This window comes from Lethenteron reissneri, chromosome 13 (assembly GCF_015708825.2).
Source record: "Lethenteron reissneri isolate LAM-NWPU_2019-01 chromosome 13, ASM1570882v1, whole genome shotgun sequence".
In the NCBI taxonomy this organism is placed as follows: Eukaryota; Metazoa; Chordata; class Hyperoartia; order Petromyzontiformes; family Petromyzontidae; genus Lethenteron; species Lethenteron reissneri.
Window position 1 is genome coordinate 5092878 of NC_083791.1, and position 15779 is coordinate 5108656.

The 15779-nt window shown below is 48.3% G+C and overlaps 1 protein-coding gene across 2 annotated transcripts in view; it reads right to left on the reverse strand.

Annotated features, from left to right (window-relative positions):
* Positions 1–15779, reverse strand: part of BCL9L (BCL9 like) — a 172267-nt gene that overhangs the window by 139283 nt on the left and 17205 nt on the right. For both annotated transcript variants that reach the window (XM_061550894.1, XM_061550892.1), the window contains exon 2: positions 3799–3875. The gene's annotated coding sequence lies outside the window, so the exon portion shown is untranslated. The remainder of the gene's footprint in view (positions 1–3798; positions 3876–15779) is intronic.

Sequence of the window (15779 nt, forward strand, 5' to 3'; positions counted from 1 at the left end):
ATAAAATAATAAACATTAAACATAATAAAATAATTCTCACGACGTTTCGGAGACAACACAAGCTTCCGTCTTTAGGTGGAACCGTCACAGCACGATTGCTGTATCAAGTAAGAGAATTCCAAGAAAACAGTCCTTGTATATATACTGGTTGAGGGTGGGAGGAGCCAAGGTAGGCCATGGATATCCAGGTTCCACCTCAAAATGGAAGCTTGTGTTGCCTCCGAAACGTCGTGAGAATAATTTTATCATGTTTTATTTTTATTATTTTATTATTTCCCTTCTACGTGACTTTACCGAAAGAACCAAGAAGATGAATAGCTGCAGTCACGAAAGCGTTAAATCGAAACAAAAGCACTTCTGAAGAAATGAGTTTTCAGTCGAGATTTATAAGTGAACAGCTCCAGTGGCTTCCTAATATCGGAAAGAAGAGAGTTGCAGATGGCCGCTAAAAGCACATCTGAAACCGCGCGATGCGGTGACCCTCCTTTGTTCGATGGACAGCTACCAAAAGCTGTGGCTACGAGGATGACCGGAGTTCACGCAATGACGCTTTATGCTCCTAAACGAGATCGACGAGGTATTGCGCTTTCATTTGTGGCAAGAAAGAATAACTATGGTTAAGGATAATGGTGGAGTGGCAGCCAAGGTACGGAACGGCATCCGAGACTACGTCCGTCGAAGATATGGAGCGAATAAATGAGTTCGTGTGCAGGCGCTGGGGTGCAACACTGCATCGTAGAAGTTGACCGACGGTGAGCCAACGACGACGACGACGTCACTGTGAAAGCGTACCGTCTACAACGCAGGGGGGAGCCTCCGCCGAGGCTCTTCGTGGGGTGCGACACGGAAGTGTGAACCTGCGCCTGCTACGGCGTGCGACTTGCCGGGGCGGAGCAGCACCGGCAAGGCAGGGCCACCCCGCCGCTGCACGGCCACGTCACTTATCGCTCCACGTTTGACGAATGTTGCCGCTCAAAGGTCAAAATTCTCAGGCAACCGCCGTTTACAGCTCAACAAATTGAAACGTAACCTCCACTTAGCAGGATGCCTGGCCCAGGCAGCAACTCAGGGCTACCTTTTTCTGCTCCTGAAACGAGCGTTCTGCACTGACGCATTGCAGGAGGGGGGGGGGGGAGCGGGATAGTGGGAGAAATTCTGATGAACTTTCAATTTCTTGACAACAAAAATGTAAACATTGTCAGGAGTTAATATGCAACGGGACCACAGATCAAATTGTGCTCATCCCATCTGCTTACTCTCACCACTGCTGGCATAAGGGCCTCGGCTTGAGGCAGCTCCAGAGAGCCCCCTCGAGCAGGACTTCTGCCTACTCTTCCACACCGGTCAAACGTCTCGGAAGAGCTGGGACTACACACACTCTACCCCACCACCAAACGCAACCTGCCGATTGACTAACTGCGGTGGTGTAACCCATTTATACTGCTTGGTAGCCAGAGATGAGAGGGTGAGGGGGGTGTCATTTAATAAACCGGGCCAGCAGACTAATTAAAACGTGCACACATTACTCACGTCCGTGTTTGTTGTGCACACGCATTCGCTTCCGTACGATTCGGAAGCCATACCGGATTTGATTTCGCGAGGTGCCAACGCTGACGTGTGAAGCGATTGTTTGCGGGGCAACAACCGCCACCAACGGAGCCCGTCCGCACGCTGCCAACTTCGCACCGGCGATCGCCAAAGCCGCCGCCAAGCACCCATCAGCCTCGCTACGGCTGATTGTATTAATCCACGGCGGCAACGACTGTTGCGTGTTCGCGCACACGCACACTCGCGCACACGCACACACCCGCACACGCGCACCCTCTTGTCGAACACACTCTACCCGTCCCACACATGTCTCCAGCACACACTACAGCCGCCGTCACCTAGCAGGTGTAAAAAGTAGACGGCAAAAAAAAAAGAGATGTTTGAAGCGACGCATTGATTTTGTTTTGTTTACTTTCGTTTTTGTGCAGAAATCTGAACCTACAAGGGCTCTCTTCGCACTTTAAGAAGGAGCGTATGCTCTGGATCGGGGCTCTCCATAAGGAGGGGGGCGAGGGGCCCGGGGCAAACCACACTGTGTGGGCAACCCCCCCACCCCCGATGCCTTCAAACTATTCCATCCCCCCCCACCCCAAAGCGCGGGGCCACGGGCGGTCGCCCCTATTCGCCGTACACCCGAGGGACGGCCCTGCTCCGGATTGTAAAACGCTCCGGCAAGTAAGGCGCACCCCAATGGATGCGGTACGTGATTCGTTCACGCGATTCGACCGCAGGCGCTGCAATGCTCCGTGAAGTTAAAATGAGAATGCCCAGTAATCATCGAACGATGGACCAACGTCAGTCCGACATTTCCAACCGATCCAATATTGGCATGTTTCTCTTTGGTTCTTAACGGTAAAGTCACATATCAAGAGAAAATAATAAATTAAATACTAGCACACGACGTTTCGATTGCGATCGTATGCTAGTATTTATTTTTTTATTTTCTCTTGATACGTGACTTTACCGAAAGAACCAAAGAGTAATTCCTGCAGTCACGAAAGCTCCAAATTAAGTATTGGCATGTTTACTGGGCGGACTCTTTAATCAAATCGCGACTCGTGATCGTTTTTTGCATCGCATGCATTGGGGGATGTGGAGGATGAATAGTCACGAGGCCCATTAAGAATTATGACCTATCAAGCAAGTAAGACGCACCTCTAAACTTGTGTGATCTCTATTGAGTAATTGTACCGATGTCCATAAAGTTATACAAATCAATCTGGGCACAAATGCAATTAGCGGATTATAACACACGCACCCCAACTTTTGCTTAAAAATACAGGGAGAGGGGGGAAATATAAACATTAATCCAGAGAACAGGGTAATACTACGTTGCTCTGTTAGCAAGGATTTCAATTGTGCAGCGTCCATGCGTTGCTTCACTCGCGATATTGTTGCTATGCACAGAGGCTGTGAATGAGATACAGGGATTTACTCAGATTGGCACACGCGTGACTTGGTCAAACACCAAACAACGGCCGTAAATATTACCTCCTATTGCTGCATGCGGCAACGCGCAAGAGCAGCTAGATGAAGAAGAAAAATTACGAGCAATAAAATATGACCGAATGGGCTTTGGGCTCCGACTAATGTATTTTGGGATTTAAAGTCACTCCAGTGCAGGAATTGGACCACAGTGGGACAGAGCGTAAGGATAATCGGGTAGGTGAGGGATGGAATTGTAGCATTCAATACACTGGAAATGCTCATCAAAGTTTTCATTAAAAATTATGTAGCCTCCAATGATTTTGCAATCACAAAGTCGTCAATGGAATGATTGCGTCGTGTGTTTCGACATTTTATTGCCAGCATTTTTATTAATAAGATAACCACATTTTACATTGGCTTGTACATCAATGGTATGCATCATGTGAATCGTATGGAATATCCATGTGTCGCGCACCACAAGTCGTTTTCGATCATCTAGCTCCACAGATGCACTGCAGCCCTTTACAAACTGTCAAAAGAAGCCATCTCTGCACTGAAACACCACGAGACTGTCATGTACAATTCATCAATGAGCGTCTGGGAGGGCGATTGGCTCTCGGTGAAATAAATGTAGGTATTTCATTCCACTCCCTCTCACCAAAGCAGTCGTCACGCCTTGGCTGAGAGCATGTGAACCGAGCACTGTCATCTACTTTTTGTTCCGATGCAATTCCGAGAGACAAAAAAACCATGGAAGGACAACAACGGGACAAACGCGCAAGCTTCAATCCAAAACAAAGTGCCACGCAAACTTCTCTTCACCTGGCAAAGTATTCGGGGGCACCACCAACTTAGCGGCAGCAGGTAGCAGCTGTGCACCACGTGACAGCCGATGGCTCCTGAACACAAAGGGCGGCAAGAGGAGACAAAGCAAAAATGAAGTTGCATTGCACCAGAAAGGCATCAATTCATTGCGAATATTAAATGCTGCACGGCAGCGTATTATGGACTTGCGTCATCGTGGTCAACAGGGGAATAAAACGAGACCTCACGGCGGCTCGATGCGATGCATGCGCAGCGGCGCTTCGTGCAAATCTCTGGCGAGCGTGATTGCGACTGGGTTAACCTTGAAGGAGAAAACCCAACCCCGACACAGCCATCCTCCTCGATAACAAGAAACGTAATCCGCGGACCGGCACCCAGCAACCGCTGAATGCGAGCGCATGGCTTATTACCGTGAGCGTTCGGCGCAGTTTCCGTCAAACCACGCGGAACACTTCCGTCGGAGAGGGTTGTGACAGCACTCGGAATCTCGAGAATCAGGGGGTGGGGGGGGGCCTCCCCCAAGTGGTATTTCACATTGGCCCAGTGCCACTCTGACCACCAGTAGCTAATCCATTTCCATAATCCCTTTGGTCTGACCCCCCCCCCCGCAGCCTCCAACCCGTTGACTCTCAAAATTAATCAACACCCCCCCTTCACCGCCTGTCGCAAGGTGTCTCGCACCTTGCGAGACGGCATCTCGCGTCACTAAAAGGCCGGGCTGAAAACTACGTGGGACGTGAGCTGTCAAAATTACTCTGCCACAAAATCAATTTGCAGCAGTTCCCCCCCCCCCCTCCACCCCCACCCACCTCGCTAGGGATGTGCCCGCGCGCGCCGCCTGCAAACAATCCGCTGCAGACAAATTGCATTTCCAACGGGATTGAGTCCCCATTTTTACCGCCCAACCGCCCATTTCCGCCGTCCTTTTCTTGCCAACCACTTACCGGCAAGCGACTACCGGCGAACAACCGCGAGAATTCTTCGCCATAATCACATCGGAAGCGTGGAGGACCCTCCATTAACCTTCCCTGCCCGGCGACTCGTTTATTTTTACCGCGTTTCGATGTGTGAACGCTTTTTCGGGGAATTGCAGCGCACGCCCCGCCATTTATTTTCGAGCGTCGCCGTTGCGCGATATTTCAGAGCACGCCACCCGACTCGCAAATTGGTTGGGCTGCACGGAGTGCACTTTCGGTGATTTGCAAAATACAGCTCGGGTACAAAGAGAGAGAAAAAATTAATATTTCACACATTAATTCCCGATAAATGGTTTTTTCATAGAAAAATATATGCAGGCCATGCCCAAGAGTAACAAGACGTACTCTGTGTCACTACGCGTGTGCACGCATCAGTGGTTATTGAACCTGCGATATGTGCATGTGATTGAATTATGCACATGCATGTGTGTGTAATATACTACTGTATAGTCAACGAGGCTACTGGGCAGTTGGAGGCAGTCGCCCTCAAGCAGCAACAGAGGGCAGAGGAGTGACGCTCACAACAACGAGCGGAGAGCCGGGCGGTTAAAATACAGCAAGCTCGCACAGTAGGGGGCACAGGCGGTGCATCTGCAAGTCACCTCAGTCAGTCAATTTATGGCACCTGGGTCTGTCCCGTGACTTCCTGCCAGCAGGCGTTCGACACTTGACGTGGCCTTAACGTGCACACAGCCTGGCACAGGCACCGTGGTGACGTTACCGCTACATGTGAATCGCACACTGCAATGTAAATGAACGTGTAAATTTTTTTATTCCGCTAAAAACAATTAAACACTGGGGGCTGTAAGTATCCATGAAATACAATTAATGCATAATTTCTCCAAATCTCAATCGTCACTGATGCATGTACGAGGCGTTCAAATATGCAATTTGATGAGGACTTGCACGTATCAACATTTTATACGCGACAGTTCTGGCATCTGGCCAGAGTCGAAGAGTTGGGCAAATGATCCTCTAGAGGGCTGAGAGCTCCGACTGACGGAGCCCAGCAGTGGTCTGCCCAAGCAAACTGCAGGGCTGCACCTTTACCTTTGCCGGGTTTGTGATGAAGCCAGTTCTGCAAGATGCAAGCGCATTGTGCCACGTGTATCCGGCGACCGCCGTTCAACACCGAGCCACGGCTAACAGCGGTGGCGAGCGAGGTCCGAACCGGCGGTGAAGCCCTACCTTCACCAAACTGCAGTTAACCAGTGGCGGTGAAGTATGGTGAAACAACCGCACAGCGCGGGGAGGCCTTCATCCAGCAGTGGCTTGACGAAACGTCTGTAAAAATATGTTTTTATTGCATTGCACTGAGTACCCCTGAAAACCCGCATTGTAAGCGGAGTAAAAAAGGTGCAAGTGCCATCAACAGGCGGTGGAGTTAAATAAGCACACGCTTTGACGGTTAGGAGAGAGAGACTGAAAGGAGTTTATTGTTTATTGGTTAATAAAGACGTATTTATTGTTACGAGACCATCCCGAGAGCAAGTCACCTTCGACTACATAATTAGTGAGGTGCTGAGCAAGAAAAATAGACAATGAAAGTGAAATTATTTTACGATAAAGCCCCTAGTGTCTCCGTCAATATCCGAATAGGCGTTAGCTGACAGATGTTTACGTTTCCATTACATGACCAGAGTAAAAACAACAACAAATCTGCAATAGATTGAATCACAGCCTGCACCTTGGGTGAAAGTGACACTCCATCTTCAACCGTGTCATTATCATAAACTCGCGTAGCTTTCGTGATTAATAATTACCCGTGTCCCTACACGGCCGCATTTGATCAACTAACTTCTTGTTATCGCCAGAGAAGTGGGGTGGGTGGGGTTATTTCTGGTGTCACCGGATCGCGGCGCGGTAGTACACCGAGATAAGATACGGCACGGCTCATGCCACGTGCTTCCCCAAAAAGTTAGCATCGCCGCCGCCACCACCGCCACCACCGCTACCACCCTGCAAATCGCCACTCTTTTATGGTGCAAAATCAGAATCTCGATCTAGACTGGAGGAGGAATCCGAGGAGGCTCTGAAGCTCTTTTTGACAGATGTCCAGTCGGGGTGGGTCAGCAAGTTACAACAAACGATACAAAACACATTCCTCCTGCGGAGGGAGCTGGTAGGAACGTTGGGTTGCTCGGTCAATGGCCAGGGTCAACAGCGGCGTGGTGTATTCCGCAAATATGCCCGACTGTGACGGCGGGCACAAGCCGGCGTGAGTAGGTTAAACGTTGAGTTTTATAAGGGCACAACGAGGTGACCAGCCCCACCCCACCCAGCCCCTCCCCTCCCACCCCCCACCCAGCCCCACCCTCCCCACCAGCCCCTCCCCACCCTCCCCACCCAGCCCCTCCCCACCCTCCCCACACAGCCCCTCCCCACCCTCCCCACCCAGCCCCTCCCCACCCTCCCCACCCAGCCCCTCCCCACCCTCCCCACCCAGCCCCTCCCCACCCTCCCCACACAGCCTCTCCCCACCCTCCCCACCCAGCCCCTCCCCACCCTCCCCACCCAGCCCCTCCCCACCCTCCCCACCCATCCCCACCCAGCCCCACCCTCCCCATCCAACCACTCCCCACCCTCCCCTCCCCTCCCCACCCAGCCCCTCCCTCCCCACCCAGCCCCTTCCTGCACGACAGACGGACACAATAATCCCCTGTGGGCTGGTAGAACCAGTGGGTTCCTACCAGTAAAAATAACAGGAGTGCAAAGTAGAGAAGAGGTAAGCGCAAGTCACTAATAATAGATAAAACAAATACAAATAAATAAAGTATAAAAGTACAAGTTGCATAGGTACATATATTCCTGGCGATTTTCAACACTAAATGCAAGCTTGGGTAAGGCAAAAGGGGCCTTATAACAGAAGAGTTTGACAAGACAGAACCGTCGCGAATGTATTGAGCCACAACAAAGCGACGACAACACAACACGGCAAAGCATCAGCGCGCGGACAACCCGAGCCGCCGAGTACGGACGTTGAACTTTTTTCACTCTGTACATCGATAACCGTGCTAATCGGATGTGCGGGCGGGGGGAGGGACACCGAACTAAAAGCAAAAAGCAGTTCTAGAGAAATACGATTTCAATGTAGATTTAAAAGTGACATAGCTCCAGTGGCATCCTCATATCGGAAGGCAGAGCGTTCCAGACGGGCATCTGAGAGAGCGCATGCGCGATGCGGCGACCCGTCTTCGTTCGACGTTAGCCAAATGCCGCTGCCGCTGCTGCCGCCGCTGCTACTCCAGGGATGACCGACGGCGGTTCTCTCCGTAAGACGCCGCACTAATTGTGGCACCCGCGTGTTAGTTTAACGAATGTAACAAATGGGTTTCAAATAAAAATTGACTGGAGCCAGAAACCCCCCACACTTCTGAAATGTCTACAACGCCTTCATTATCCCATCATTTATCTAACTGGGATTATCGTTGCGTGTCAGTGTCATAGCGCAAATCCCACATTTGAAAATTGCCCGCAATTAAATAAAAAAATTAATAACTGTCCCTTGCTAAAGAGATAATGAATCTCAATGGGCTCTCATCTGGTAAAATAAAGGGTAATAAATCAATCATGTTTCTTTAGTCTCATTTAAAAAATTCCAACATAGGAGTATTCCGGTCAATTCGGTGAGCCTTGCTACATTGCTGCACGTTTACGATACAAAGGCAAAAATAACGTGCCCACTAACATTCACTGAACCTTGTAAACAGATTGCTTACAATTCATAATAGAGGTATTTTTGGGTTAGATCACGTAAATATATAAATGTGTCGTTCAACCCGCCACCACCCGACACAGCCAATTAGTAAGGTTTGTCCCGTAAACAGAACATGCAAACCATTGGAACCTCCTTTGCCAGTAGCAAAATATGATAATTGTTTTTTTACCCTTTTATCTGGCAACAAAACTGACACCTTTTTACAAGGAGTCATGTTTGCATTGGCCACAATACCTGCGGTCGGAATGCAAACAAAAAACACAACTCTGATAATGTATGCACTGTCCTTGAAATATATTGGTCCACACCCGAGACGACTAGGCTCTAAAAAAAGCTGTCTCGGGTGTGGACCAATCAATTTCAAGGACAGTGCATACATTATCAGAGTTGTGTTTTTTGTTTGCATTCCGACCGCAGGTATTGTGGTCAATGCAAACATGACTCCTTGTAAAAAAAGGTGTCAGTTTTGTTGCCAGATAAAAGGGTAAAAAAAACAATTATCAGAACATGCCAATTAGTCACTAGTACAGCACGCTGGTGTGTTGGAGAGTCAAGCCACACCATTTACAATTGAGTACGACGTTTCACCAGTAATTACAACCAGCAAAGGCCTACGTGTCAAACTGCTTACTATTTATTAGTGCATTTTAACAAGTAAGCTTTCGCGACCAATATTATTCACAATTAAGGTTTTTGGGTTAGATCACGTAAATATAAATGTTGTCGTAACCCTCCACCACCCGACACAGCCAGTGAGGTTTGTCACGTAAACAACGCGCCAATTAGTTACTACCGCAGCCCACCGGTGTGTTGGAGAGTAAATCCACAACATTTACATGTTGTGGGATGAAGTAGTCACTAATTGGCACGTTGTTTACGTGACAAACCTTACAGGCTGTGTTTGGTGGTGGAAGGTTACGACCACATTTATACCTACGCGATCTAACCCAAAAAACATCATTAGTGCATTAACAATAAAAGTGTCAACAATCCCACAGATTACTGTTACCAAAAATCACACCGTGACCACACGGGGAAGCTGCCGTGGTTATACGGCAAGTCCTTGCTGAACACGCGGTGTTCACACGAGAACGCGTTTTCGCTAGAACGCGGTTCTTCTATTTGGGGGTATGTTGTGCACAGCGCGGAACGCGCGCACCGTTATTACGTGGTAATGTGAGCGGCCGACGACTAACTACACTCATGCGCTGCGCAGCTCACTAAAGGAGTTTGCCGTTCCACGTGGAACTTTTCAGGAACGCATCTACTATCTCGCGAGCAAAACGAGGCCTCGCTGCATAGCGGGCTTAGACGATATTCAGAGATTCTGCCTTTCAATGGAGCGCAACAAAAACCATGGGACAAGCGCAGCCAATGGATGCGGACCTCTCCCTGACGCCGTGCGGGTTGTGGGCGGTCGTTTAACCATACCTCCCCGCGCTGGTCAGTGCGGGTCGGTGAAGTCGGTAAGCACAGATGCGTGACCATAGAAGTGCAGTAGAATAATTAAATTTGCTGCACTGCCCTCTGTTGCCCGCTACGTGATAATTCACTGTGCATGCTGGTCAACCATTCAAGCATGATCCAGGCTCACTGCTGCTAAGCTTCTGGGATCTTACGAAATTTGGCACACGCAGGTACATTTGGTTGATGGGTTTAATACATCATATGGATATATTTTCTTTCCGTAAAGCAGTTTTCATCATCATCATCATCGTCGTCGTCATCAACTTCATTACACCCGCTGGAGGCATCGGATGTCTCTGGCAAGGAATGGCTCCAGGTCAAACAAGTGACACCAGTCCAGTTGCAATACAGTACAGGTCTAACGGACAAAAAGACGAAGGCAGGTCAACAGAGAAATTACGCAACAGAATTCAAAGCAAGCAAAACGTGTACAGTGGCGCGTTATCCGAAGTACTAAAAAGGCAACATCTAAAGGTGCAGCCCTGCAATAGCTTGCTCGTGACACTGTTGACAGGGAGCTCTCGAGTGGGTACTTGGTCTCCTCTTCCTAGATGACAATATGCCTTGGGTTAGAGGTGGGAGCAACCACGCTCTACCGGAGCCACATGCAAAATGTCAATTCGACAAAGTGTGGTGAAACCCATTTATACCTCTGGGTTGCAAGTCCAGTTCGCTAACCCATTACACCACGGCAGCTCACGTATCCGGTACTCGAGACAAAGAATAAAACGCCATCAAAGTGGACTGCAGATGCCAGGTTGCGTTCAGGTTCGCGTGACGTCGTGCACAAACGAATTGGGTTTTCAGAATCTGTATCTACGCTGTAGAAATGATATTAGCTATTGAAGTTTTTTTTCACAGATGCCCCCCGTCAGGGCGGGTCAGAAAGTTACAACAATACAAATACATTACAGGAGTGCAAAGTATAGGAAAGGTAATAAAATGACCAATTTCCAAGCTTGAGAAAGGCAGCAAACAACAGCAAAAACAGTCCCAGACCACACCAAGATAACACGCAGTTCCTCCATAAAATCTCAGGTTTAAATGTTCAGCACTGTACAGCAGCATACAGAGTGCAATACAACTCAAAAAAATGCGTGAACAAAAAAAACACGTTCTGTGCAAACAAGAGTACAGGACAGGCGGTAGTCCACATTAATACAACAGATTTTTATTTTTTCGGGGGAGGGGGGGGCCAAAAAAACCGCAACCCACCCTAAAAATATTTCAGGCTGCATACTTTCCAAACAACTACAATACAGTGCAAAATAAACAGTCGGCTTTTGGTCGACGCTCAGACTAGCCTTTCGCGTTGCACGCACGCTGCGCTGGAAGGAATTAATAACGCGCTGAAAAGCATTACCCCCGGTTCTCCAAACGCTTCGGACTATCGCACAGACGTACGGCGCGACCTTTGCGCCCTCATGGACGAGGCATGAAATCAAATCGGAGCTGAGAATTTGTGATCACACGGACGGCCTTAATGAATACGTACACCGCCGCCGTGGAAGCAGCGGTGTTCCTGACGGTGTTCTTCAGCGATACTATTCCCACAAAACCCTCTTCAGTGCGATCCAAAGAGCCTCTCTCTCTCTCTTATGCGACCGGACAAAATACCCAGGGCCACGCAGCGCCTAAACCAACACAGACAACAGCTAGATTTGAAGCTTTCGTGACTGCAAGGATTCATACTCTTAGGTTTTTTCGGTAAAGTCACGTAGGTAAAAAATGTAAATTTATAAAAGTAAAATAAAATAAAAATCACGACGTTTTTGAGGCAACACGGTTCCACTGAAGACGGAAGCTTGTGTTGCCTCCGAAACGTCGTGATTTTTATTTTATTTTTATTTTACTTTAATTAATTTTAATTTTTTACCTATGTAACTTTAACGGAAAAAACCTAAGAATACAGACAACAGCATCAGCCACGGTCGATCCACTGTTGAATGAAGGCCCACTCAAGCCGCTGTTAACTCTCACGATCCTACGGTGTAATAAATCGACCCGGTGCCTGCATCGTCATCATTACGATCCATGGGCAGATAGCCCGTGAGTGTCCACTGCACATTTCGTCATTGGTTCTCCACTTTCCTCTCTGTCTTGTGCCAATATGCTCAAGTCGTGGCCACGTCGTTCTGGCACCAATCTCTTCTTATGTAGTCATCAGGCCGTTCTCTGTTAGGTCTTCCTCTCTCTTTCCGGTTCCTTCCATTTTTCCCAAACCAGCACACACTTCGACGTACTCGCTGACACGTTCCACCCCTTGGCTGCTGCTCCATTATAATTCTTGACCTGCGTCCACCATCCCTTCGAGTGACCGTGTCCCACCCAAGCTACCGCTTGCTTTTCTTAACAGTTTGAGTGATACTCTTAGGTATTTTCGGTAAAGTCACGTAGGTAAAAAAATAAAATAAAACATTTCTAAAAGTAATAATATTTTAATTACTTTATTATTTCCATTCTACGTGACTTTACCAAAAGAACCAATAAGATGAATCCCTGCAGTCACGAAAGCTTTAAATCGAAAAGTAATAATAGAAATAAAATAAAATAATAAATCACGACGTTTCGGAGGCAACACAAGTCTCCGTCTTCAGGTGGGACCGTCACAACTAGATTTGCTGTATCAAGTGAATCAAGTGAGGCCAGCAAATCTAGCTGTGACGGTCCCACCTGAAGACGGAGACTTGTGTTGCCTCCGAAATGTCGTGATTTATTATTTTTTTTAGCTACGTGACTTTACCGAAAAAACATAAGAGTATGAATCCTTGCAGTCACTAAAGCTTCAAATCTAGTTTGAGTGATGTCACTGACCTGCATGTGTTTCTGTAATCCATGTGTTCCTCGTTCTGTCCGTCAGTGTAATTTGAAACATGCATCTCCCCGTGGTTCTTTGCCCGTCGCAGACGTACATACACAAATTACAATTACTCTCACAATAAACAAGGTCCGCATACTTGGAGCACGCGCGTAAACTGTGTATACCACATGCAACATTCCGGCATTCGTGCTTAAAGTGACACTAACAGTGTTTAACTCTGGACAAATAAACTGGAACAAAGTTATCAAATTGAAACCAAATATGCAACAAATATAGTGTGCTCTGTCATGCACAGCAGAATGATCAAATTCAATGGCTCCGAGCATATCAAACACTGATGTTTAGGAGTGGTGCAAAGAGTGCCTCCGTGTGGTACAATCCAGGCAGGTAAAAATGCAATAACAAGCTGGAACTTATAATGCACCGCCTTAAAACACAACACTGGTGTATCAACGTTGCGTAGAGCACTTGCATTTTCAACTGTGCTGCTCAATATAGAAGACGCGTTTTTCTTATTAAGCCGGCAGAAGGGGGGTGGAGAGGGGAGAGGCGGGTGACATTTTGTTTGCTTACAAGACCGTAAACCTTGTCATTATTTAAACAAAACAAAAAATGGGGCTCGAACAAGCGTGATGCCACATCCTTTCAGTGTTTGTTGCCAGGCGCTAAGTTTGGTCGAGGGATTTTACGGCGAGCATCAAGGGCAACGCGAGTCCCGCCTCGCCCTCTTTGATGTGGGGCTTTCACATCGTCCGCCTCGACGGGTCCGAGATGACCAAAGCATTCGTGTTTCACGCGAGCCGATTCTACAGGTGACGACTTCATCACCATCACCACGTCCGCCATCCTTGGGATGTTGTTATTTTTTTCTTCTGATTTTGTTTTATCCCGATTGTGCTGTCACAGCGTCACGTCCCTCGAAGACAGGCCGATACGCACATATTCTTAGGTTTTTTCGGTAAAGTCACGTAGGTAAAAAAATTAAAATAAATTATTATTTTTATTTTACTTTTATTAATTTTAATTTTTAAAAAATTTTACCTACGTGACTTTACCGAAAAACCTAAGAATATGAATCCTTGCAGTCACGAAAGCTTGAAATCTAGAATCGATATGCACATCTCTTTCGTGAATGGAAATTAAAGACACGAGCCAGACTGGTGCAAGTTGTGGACATCCAATGCAAACTAAGGGTCGTATAGTAAACCCAGAGACTCACGGAGATGCTTAGAGACTCAATGAGACAGACAACCATAGAGATACAGTCAAGACAAACCACAGCAGTGTGATTGTGGCCATACAACCCACACAGTAAACCACTGTAGCATGCACTCAGCTTACAATCAAAACCGATGGGGTTTTGTTCTCAATTCTCCGAGCTGGAATTGAACAAAATTTCAGTGCGGAAGCAAATTTTGAGTGTGACAATTTTTTTGCGTGTGTCATTGGTGACTGGGCTGAAACCACGATGAACTCATCACACTTGGATGGAAACCAAGCGTTGGGATTTAAAGCAACATAATCACAGCTGACGAAGAGCAGAGGCTACCCCTTTCAAACAAACTTTACCCACCGCCGAACAGGGTTGGCAAACATTAAGAAATTACGACGTTAAGCATGCGCGGCAACCGACATCATTACTACGCGCATACGGTGCATCGTTTTAATCAACCGAAAGCGATTAGGCGGAACATATTATTTTTAAAATGAAAATATTGCGGAATTATTGTGACGTGTGTGCCCCTAATCAGATCACTTGGAAGCTAGGCCAAGCTTCAGCTTGGACAAGGCTTGGATGGGCGACTACCATGCTAGCCAGGTTGTCACAGTCGACTGTTCGGCTGTGTTCTGAGGTGGGCAGTGCAATATTCACGGTCGTACCATCCTTCTATGCTTCCATGTCTACGATCCCCGCCTTCACCAACGCACGCTACCCATCGGCGTGGTCAACATACATACAAATAACCATCCCAGTGACCCGCACGGTGTGGGGAGAGGGCCCTCATCTGACATTGGCTCGACAAAAGAGCCGCAGACAAACGCGCGCGTGCACATCGCGACGTGCGCACACCGCGTGTCAATGGAGAGCCTCTTTCCCCGCTGAATGAACGGCTACTCCACAGGGCGCAGCGGGCCGCTGCAACTCTCTTCGCACCTCGCAAGCATCACCCGACGGGGGCCACACGACTCTTACTTTTCCGAGGGCTGTAACCTGCTAACCGCAGCAATGACTGATAAGTGCAATGCATTGGGGGCTAAGGAGGGTGACCCTTTCATGCCAGCACCCCCTCTCACCCCACCCCTGGGCGACATAAACGAGCGACAGGTGCGACGTCTCGGTCGACGCGTGCCACTCCCAGCATCCCCAGGATTCAAGGGAATCGCTCCAGACAGGGCACCCCCCCCCCCCTGCTATACGAACCGAGGGATGGGGGGGGGGGTCGGCAGGGATCAAAGGTCGAGGTTTGGAAGGCTGTTGCTAGTGCTGACGGCGTGCGAATGGGGCGCCCAATCCTCTGGGGACCGTCGACCGACGTACAACAGCTGACCCGGGGCTGGCGAGAAGCCTGAAACCGAAACCTCTCAAAGTGGGTCTACACGACCAAAGCCAACAGCTTAAAGTGTGTGTTACCGTATTCTCCGAATTATAAGGTACACGTGTGTCCCCCGCCTGTATTTCAAGACAACGGTTTAGGCGTGCATCTCATAGCCCGGCGAGATGTGGGAGGAAACCAGAGAAGATTTTCATGCAGACGGGAGGATAACGCTCAAAAATAATTCACTGCGCTTCTGCCATCTCCAAGTTACCGATAATACCCGGCATGCCGAGGCAGCCTACGATTCAAGTACTAACCAGGCTTTTACCTGCTTAGCTTGAGATCTGATGAGAATGGCGAACAAATGCAAACATGTATACATCAGTATAAACATTGCTAAATATTGCACATTTTAAGTCAGTTTCTCTCTGACATGACCTCTGACTGTGTTCACTACA